Source organism: Euphorbia lathyris, chromosome 9, assembly GCF_963576675.1.
Source record: "Euphorbia lathyris chromosome 9, ddEupLath1.1, whole genome shotgun sequence".
In the NCBI taxonomy this organism is placed as follows: domain Eukaryota; kingdom Viridiplantae; phylum Streptophyta; class Magnoliopsida; order Malpighiales; family Euphorbiaceae; genus Euphorbia; species Euphorbia lathyris.
The window spans coordinates 16896690-16906070 of record NC_088918.1 but is presented as its reverse complement, the minus strand read 5'-3'; the positions used below and the strand labels follow the sequence as shown (position 1 = coordinate 16906070).

Sequence of the window (9381 nt, the reverse complement as noted above, 5' to 3'; positions counted from 1 at the left end):
TGGTTGTCCAACAAACACTACATTTCGGTTGTTTAAATAATAGATAGTAAGCAAAGAGATTAGTACTTATAATCACCATCCTCGTGGGAACGATACTCTACTTTCACTTTATTACTTGATACACGACTAAGGTACACTTGCCTTCATATGCACGTATACGTAAAACGCGCATCAAGTTTTTGGCGCCGTTGCCGGGGATAGTAGAATTATAATATTAATCTAGTCGAGCTTCTATTAATTTAGACGTTTTATTTTCCTTTTTTTGTTGTTTTATGAATACAAGAAGATTAAGTTGGCCTTTATTATTTCCCGATCCTGAAATTGAGCGTACTTTCCACAGGAACTTGGCTAATCGAAGAGCAAACATGGCACAAGAGGAACGTTCCATCATGGATCTACTCACTCCGAACCGTTTGGACATGAATTCAAGTATCGTGGAACCTACCATTGGAGCAAACAACTTCGAGATCAAGCCGGCAATGATCCAACTTATACAAAACTCCGGTCAATTTGGCGGAGATCCGAGAGAAGATCCAAACTCCCATTTAAATAAATTTGTTAAACATTGTTCTATGCTTAAGCAAAATGGGGTACCACCAGAAGCTATTAAACTAAAATTGTTTTCTTTTTCTTTAAGGGATGATGCAGCTGACTGGTTGGATTCTCTCGAGGCCGGATCCATTGGAACATGGGATGAGTTAGTTAAGAAATTCTTAGCTAAGTACTTCCCTCCATCTAAAACGGCGATGTACAAAAACGAGATAAGTTCTTTTCGCCAAACCGAGAGAGAGACATTATATGATGCATGGGAGCGATTCCGTCGACTATTGAAGAAATGCCCACATCATGGATTTGAGAAGTGGCAACAGGTTAGTATTTTCTATAATGGTTTATCTTCCGCTAACTGTGCCACAATTGATTCCGCCACAGGTGGAAACATCATTAAGAAGACCCAAACAGAGGCTTATGATTTAATCCAAGAATTGGCGGAAAGGTGCTCTCATTGGCAAGCGGAGAAAAACCTCGAAACAAGAGCGGGAACATATTTGGTTGATTCGTCATCAAGATCCGGCATTGATGAGTTAAATAAAAAATTGGATCTATTAATGGCTAATTTGAACCAAAATAATTTGTGTGATTTATGTGGTTTAAGTGGACATAAGAGTGAGGATTGTCAAGCGGCAAACCCATTTCTTGGGGATACCGCTAGTGCAAACTTTGTGGGAAATTTTAAGCAATCTAATCCGTATTCCAACACATACAATAATGGTTGGAGAAATCACCCTAATTTCTCATGGACTAATAATCAAAATGTGCAAAATCCGCAAAGACCTCCACCCGGATTTAATCCTAATGAAAAGAGAAATGTTGGTGATGAAGCTTCGGCTATTGTAACAATTCTTGCAAAAATGGAATCTCGTCTTGCAGGTATGGAGGAGTGGAAGAGAAATCAAGAGACGTTTACAAAAGGGCTTGAAACGAGCATAAGCCAATTAGCAAAAGCCATATCCGAACGTCCTATGGGATCCCTTCCAAGCAACACGGAAACAAACCCAAGGGAGCATGTGAAAGCCATCACATTGAGAAACAACAAAGAGTTACAATCGGCTCCGAGCAAACAGGTAAAAGATACCACGGATGAGGTAAGTACTTCTAAACCTCAAGATTCATCTCCTCCAAAGCTTTTTGCGGATCCACTTGTTCAACCTTACAAAACAAAAATTCCATTTCCCCAAAGGTTGAACAAGGAGAAACAAGAAAAACAATTCTCCAAATTTCTCGACATTTTCAAGAAATTACATATAAATATTCCGTTTGCGGAAGCCTTGGAAAATATGCCCATGTATGCTAAATTTTTAAAAGATATACTTTCCAAAAAGAGAAAATTGGAGGATAATGAAACAGTGAAATTAACGGAAGGATGTTCGGCTATCCTACTCAATAAACTACCACCCAAATTGAAGGACCCGGGAAGTTTCTCTATCCCGTGTACTATCGGTGGTATGTATTTCGAAAGAGCTCTATGTGATCTTGGAGCAAGCATAAATCTCATGCCATTAAGTATCTTTCGAAAATTGGGTTTAAGAGAGCCGAAACCCACTAAGGTTTCCTTACAATTAGCCGACCGTTCTCTTGCATACCCCAAAGGGTTTGTAGAAGATGTGTTGGTTAAAGTGGATAAATTCATCTTTCCGGCTGATTTTATTGTTCTTGATATGGAGGAGGATGATCGAGTCCCGATAGTTTTGGGTCGTCCTTTTCTAGCAACCGGGAGAACACTTATAGATGTGCAACAAGGGAAATTAATTCTCCGGTTACAAGATGAGGAAGTGATTTTTAATGTTTTCAATTCTTTAAAGTATCCTTCCGACAATATTGACCATTGCAACTTTCTTGATATAACAGACGAAGTTGTTAAAGATGTTTTTCAAAATGACATGTGTGAAGACCCATTGGAAAAAGTAATGTTAAATGGTCTCGGGTTAAATCAAGAGGAGGTCGTGATAGATCGAGAAATTGCCAATTTGACTTATGACCCCGAGGATTGCATGTGGATCCGTGACCAATATGAGAAAATCATTCGAGGGGACAAACCAAGGCCCAAATCATCATTGGAAGAGCCACCCGAATTAGACCTTAAACCCTTACCATCTCATTTGAAATATGCATTTTTAAGTGAAAACTCAAACTTACCTGTTGTAATTTCTTCTTCTTTGACAGGTGAAATGGAAGAGAAATTGATTAATGTGCTCAAAGATCACAAGAAAGCTTTCGGATGGACATTGGCGGACATCAAAGGAATAAGTCCTTCTATTTGCACACACAAAATTTTCATGGAAGAACAAGTTAAACCGACGGCCCAACCTCAAAGACGCCTAAACCCAAGCATGAAGGAAGTGGTGAAAACTGAAATTCTAAAACTCCTTGATGCAGGTATCATCTATCCAATCTCGGATAGTAGTTGGGTAAGTCCGATACAAGTCGTACCTAAAAAGGGAGGTATAACTGTTCAAGCTAATGAAAAAAATGAACTAATCCCGGTAAGAAAGGTAACCGGGTGGCGCATGTGTATTGATTACCGAAAATTGAATGATGCCACTCGGAAAGACCATTTTCCTTTACCTTTCATCGATCAAATGCTTGAAATATTGTCGGGACATGCTTATATGTGTAATTTAGATGGCTATTCCGGATACATGCAAATCCCGGTTGCTCCAAGCGACCAAGAGAAAACAACTTTTACATGTCCATATGGAACTTTTGCCTATCGTAGAATGCCTTTCGGATTATGTAATGCCCTGGCTACCTTTCAAAGGTGCATGATGGCAATTTTTGATGACATGATTGAAAACTTCATGGAGGTTTTCATGGACGATTTTTCCGTGTTTGGAAAAACATTTGATAGTTGCTTGCATAATTTGGAACTAGTGCTTAAAAGATGTGAAGATACTAATTTGATTCTAAATTGGGAAAAATGTCAGTTTATGGTCAATGAATCAATTGTTCTAGGCCATAAAGTATCATGTCAAGGCATAGAAGTAGATCCGGCAAAGGTGGAGGTAATTGCAAAATTGCCACCGTCTAATTCTGTTAAGGCTATCCGAAGCTTTCTCGGGCATGTAGGATTCTATAGGCGTTTCATAAAAGATTTCTCGAAAATTTCAAAGCCATTGACCCAACTGTTGATGAAAGATGTTGAGTTTAACTTTTCTAAAGAATGCTTATCCGCCTTTGAACTATTGAAAGAAAAGTTAATTGATGCACCAATAATGATTAGTCCCGATTGGAGTTTACCTTTTGAACTAATGTGTGACGCCAGTGATTTGGCAGTTGGAGCATGTTTGGGACAGCGGAAAGATAAGAATTTTCAACCGATATACTTTGCTAGTAGGACGTTGAATGAAGCACAACAAAATTATACAACAACCGAAAAGGAGCTACTAGCAATTGTTTTCGCTTTTGATAAATTTCGTTCTTATCTTGTGCTTTCAAAAGTTATCGTTTACACTGATCATTCCGCACTAAAATATCTCTTATCTAAACAGGATGCAAAACCGAGATTGATCAGATGGGTTCTCCTACTCCAGGAATTTGATTTGGAGATACGAGACACGAAAGGGGTAGCTAATGTGGTTGCCGATCACCTTTCACGATTGGAGTTTGAACCACATAAAACCAAAGTGCAAAGAGAGATCAAGGAGTTCTTTCCAGATGAATCATTGTTTAGCGTATCAACATTACCATGGTTCGCCGATTTCGTAAACTTTCAAGCAGGTAATATACTTCCTCACGGGCTCACATACCAACAAAGACGTAAGTTTTTCGCCGATGCAAAACACTATCTATGGGATGAGCCTTTCCTTTTTAAGGTTTGTGGAGACAATGTAATTCGTAGGTGTGTCCCAGAAGAAGAGGTAAGATCTATACTTGAGTTTTGTCACTCACGTGAACCCGGTGGCCACCACGGTCCAAACCGTACGGCTGCGAAAGTCCTACAGTGTGGGTTTTATTGGCCTACGATCTTTAAAGATGCATATGAGTTCGTAAAATCTTGCGATAAGTGCCAACGAACGGGTAACATATCACGTAGACACGAAATGCCGCTATCAAGTATATTGGTTTGTGAAATTTTTGATGTGTGGGGCATTGATTTTATGGGTCCTTTTCCGAATTCATTTGGTAACCAGTTTGTGCTTGTTGCAGTTGATTACGTATCAAAATGGGTAGAGGCGATTGCTTCACCTACTAATGATGCTCGGGTGGTTACGAAGTTCCTAAAGAAAAACATTTTCACTAGATTCGGAACACCCCGAGCAATCATTAGTGATGGTGGCACGCACTTTTGCAACAAGCAATTTGACCAATTGTTGGCGAAATACGGAGTCACCCATCGGGTAGCCACCCCGTATCATCCCCAAACAAGTGGTCAAGTTGAAATATCAAACCGGGAATTAAAGAGCATTTTAGAAAAAACGGTAAATTCATCCCGAAAGGATTGGTCGATTAAGTTAGACGATGCTTTGTGGGCTTATAGGACGGCTTTTAAAACCCCTATAGGTGCCTCACCGTATCGTCTAGTTTTCGGAAAAGCATGCCATCTACCCGTAGAGTTAGAACACAAGTCGTTTTGGGCTCTAAAGTTTTTAAATTTTGATATGTGTTCTGCAGGAGAAAAACGTTTGATGCAGCTCAACGAACTCGATGAATTCCGCCTTTCGTCATATGAAAACGCGAAATTATATAAAGAACGGACTAAACGTTGGCATGACAAGCATATCATTCCACGAACATTCAAAACGGGGGATAAAGTTCTTCTATACAACTCTCGGTTACGACTTTTTCCCGGTAAGTTGAAGTCAAGATGGCACGGGCCGTATGAAGTAACCGAAACATTCCCTTCGGGAGTGGTCGCGGTTCAACGAAAAGGTGTGGCACCATTCAAAGTAAACGGACAACGAGTGAAACTATATGAGGCCGGAGACACAAGCATGAACGATTCTGTCGTATACCTCAATGCCCCGACCACGAGCAACTAGCCACTCAATAACGTCGAGCTGATCGACGTTAAACTTAGCGCTTGTCGGGAGGCAACCCGATATTTCTAACCTCTTTATCTCAACTTTCACTCTTACTTTTATAATATATATTTATTTCAATTTTATTTTCGTTTTATTTTTTATCTTTAAAAAAAAAAAAAAAAAAAAGAGGCTACAGGTACACCTCGTCGAGGTGAACATCACCTCGTCGAAGTGTAAAGTTCCAGAGACTTTGCAAGTCTCTGGAACTCCTCACCTCGACGAGGTGAACATCACCTCGTCGAAGTGTAAAGTTCCAGAGACTTTGCAAGTCTCTGGAACTCATCACCTCGACGAGGTTCATCCCGACCTCGACGAGGCTGGGATCAACCTCGACGAGGTAGGTGATTAGGAGGGCTTAATGCCTCACTTTTGTTCTCTTCCTTATTTCTAACTTCTTCTCTCTTTTTGCAGCGCAGCCGTCCATCCCCCCATCCATCTCCGGTGACTTTTCCAGCGATAACCTCCATTAATCATTTAATTTCTACCTCCGATCAACCCCACACACTATAATCCTCACAGTTGCCTTCGACAGGGAGTCCTTCTATCCTTTACTTTCTACTTTAGTGTTAGTTTTTATTTCGCATTTCGGGACTAAATGCTACACTAATGGGGGATGGGAGTAAAGGATAGAACGTTATTTTTATTTTCTCTTTTATTGTTCTTTTCGTACTTTTGTTTCAGTCGTGTGACGTACCTCTAATTTTAATGTTGTTTTACACTTTATTTTTACTTTGGTGTTATTTTGCACCTTATTTTCACCACCTTTATTTTTCTCTTTATTTTTACTATCTTTATTTAGCTTTTAAATAAATATTTTTGTTAAATAATTTTGAATAAAAACCCCACTCTAAAGTTTTGCTTTAATCGAACAAGAAAATCAAACAAAATTTTGTCTAGAATAAATGTTAAATTTTGATAGGATGAAACTTTATTTGAAAATCTTAAATTTTGTAAACGAATTTTGGACTATTTTGAATACGTAAATTTTTTTTGATTTCACTCAGTATTTAACAAATCGACATTTACATTTTGAGGAATAAAATTGAGTTAATTGGCACACATTACCTTTCCAAAGTGAGTTTTTGAGCCTAATTTAAAAAGCATTCACTAATGCTTCATTTTTTTTTCTCACGAGTGTTCCATAATTACACGAAACTTGAGAATTTGCATCAAATACCGGTCAAAACCTCACGCGTCTAGCTCAAAACACGACATGATTAAGGCCTTCCTTGTTTTACCCCCACATTTCATACTCAAAATGATAGCCCACCTTAAACATATTTTCCGTCGTTCACCCCTTCGAGCCTAGACATTCCATTCATTTCACCACGTTACAAGCCGCATTTCCTTCATAAATACCATTTTTGTTCCCCCTAAATTTATGGGTAATTAGTAACCAATATGCTTGAGATGATGATTCACAATAAATACGAAATTCAGACAAACACTTCTACCGATATATAACGGTTATACCTCTCTATTTTCGTATATTTCATACTTTCTATATATATATATACATATAAATAAAATTCATATTGATATTTATATATAAAGTCAAAAAAAAAAGAGAAAAAAAATATATATATATAAATAAAAATATATAGTATCATATATATAAATAAAAATAAAAGAGAGATTTCCGTTACAAAATTTTGAATTTCTGAAAGAGAAAATCTCTCTTGAGAATCTATCAAATAATTACCCGTGAATTTATTTACCCACAAATTTCCTTTTCTCCATACCTTTACCCCCAACCAACGTTACAACCCGTTAAAGACCTTTTGATCGTGTTTATAGTCAGTCGTGTTTGGTAAAGATTTGGATGACCATGCAAATTTTTAATAGTTAGTGTTTTTATCGGATTTGAGCGAAAATTTAATGCCCTAAACACTTGAGCGTAAGAGTGACTTCCATGTGAGGTGTTTAAATTGGTTCAATTTTATTCAACATAATGAAAAATGTCGGTTTGGAAAATAAGAGTGTAAAAACAAATCATTTTATCCAAAGAAATAGTCCGAGATTTGAATATAGAATTTTTGCTCATTTTCGATTGAAATAATTCCTGTCTTTACGTTAACTTATTCGACGATAAATTGTTTTCCGCTTTTCTTTGCTTGAGGACAAGCAAAGCTTAAGTTTGGGGGTGTTGTTATTGTCATAATTTATAGCATTTTTAGTATTTAATTACTAGCTATTTTGTACTATTTTAATAAATTTTAATGATGGTTTTTGTATTTTTCTTCATTTTATGTATCTAAGCCACTTTATGTGTTTTCTAGGCACTTTCGCAAGGTTTTCGGTACAAATAACCAAGTCGGGGCTTAAGGCGGCAACTCGGGAGTAAAAGGGACAAGAAAAGAGGATCTTTAGTGACACCCAGCGTGCACTTCGTCACGGATAGGTGCTGCAAGATAAGAGTCTAATTGTTCACACTAGGACAGATTTGATACATTTTCGTATTTTCAACTTTTCTCCCTCATACGGACTCGGATTGAGGCGATTCAAAATGCGTTGGAAAGCTAAGAGAAAGATGAACAAATGTCTAATAATAATCATCTCCAAATTCGAAGTGAATCAGGCCCAGAAAATTATCCAAAGTTGATGAATATGTTGAAGCCTAAGATTCCTTTGACATTTCAACTCCTAAATTATTAAAATCTTCCCCCATGCTCTCTTAAATGCTAAATTCAAATGATAAGGAGTGGGAGGCCATAAGGATGACTTGGTCTTTGGAATTTTGTGTACCATTTTACTATAAAAGGAGGCCTTGGGTGCCATTTGAAGACACACCAAGCTTAGGCTTAATTCTTCCCTCTATAATGTTATTTTGTTGATTCTTCTCCTTAAGAATCAGTTGTTTATGTTGTTGTTATTGTTGTTGAAGTGTTGTTTGTGCAAAAATTCATCTAATAAAAGTAAGTTTCAAGTTACCGAAGAAGTTCGTTCGGTAATCGTCATTACGGTTTCTTCTAAACTTTAATCTCTTTTATTAATATGAACTCTATTATCTATCTTTCTAAAGTGTGTTTTAATTTAATGATGGGCTAAACCCCTCTTAACTAAGGCTAAAAGCGGATCTTAACCTTAATTATGTGGTAATTATTAACCTATTTAAGTTATCTTTATCATTTTTAAGAACTAACTTATGATTCTTAATGCTTGTAGGAGATGAGCCAACTCTCTACTTGAATATAATTAATCGTTTATATTGATCGTGATTAAATTGATTAATCGAAATTCATAAGTTGGACCTAACGACCATTTAGTATGGCTTATTGGTTTTCCAAGGTTTTTCATGTATCTTATTACAAATCTTAGATTTATTACTTGAGCCGGACCAAGGGAAAGTAATAAATCGAAGGTTTGGAACTAAGAGAACGTAATGCTTCTTTGGGTTAATTACTTGAGCCGGACCAAGGGAAAGTAATTAATCGAAAGTTTAGAACTAATTACTTGAGCGGTTTTTTTTCTTGAATCTTAAGTAATCACTTTAGCCGGACCAAGGTAAAGAAGGTTAAAAAGGTTTAGATTAAATCTTATTACAAATCTTAGATTTATTACTTGAGCCGGACCAAGGAAAAGTAATAAATCGAAGGTTTGGAACTAAGAAAACTTAATGCTTCTCTTGATTAATTACTTGAGCCGGACCAAGGGAAAGTAATTAGTCAAGAGTTTAGAACCAATCTCGAGAACTAATAGTTAATAAGAAAAATCGCCATCTTAAGAAGGATAAAACAACTTAAAAGGGGTTAAGTGTTATTACCAAGCAAAAAGGTTAAGTGAAGCTAAAAGCCTTAGTTTC

General features: G+C 37.1%; 1 non-coding gene across 1 annotated transcript; it reads right to left on the bottom strand.

Moving 5' to 3' along the window:
• Positions 1 to 746: 746 nt before the first annotated feature.
• On the bottom strand, positions 747 to 853 carry LOC136207755 (small nucleolar RNA R71). Its single transcript, XR_010676882.1, has one exon. It is a non-coding gene; the product is annotated as a small nucleolar RNA R71 (small nucleolar RNA).
• Between the last annotated feature and the right edge of the window lie 8528 nt (positions 854 to 9381).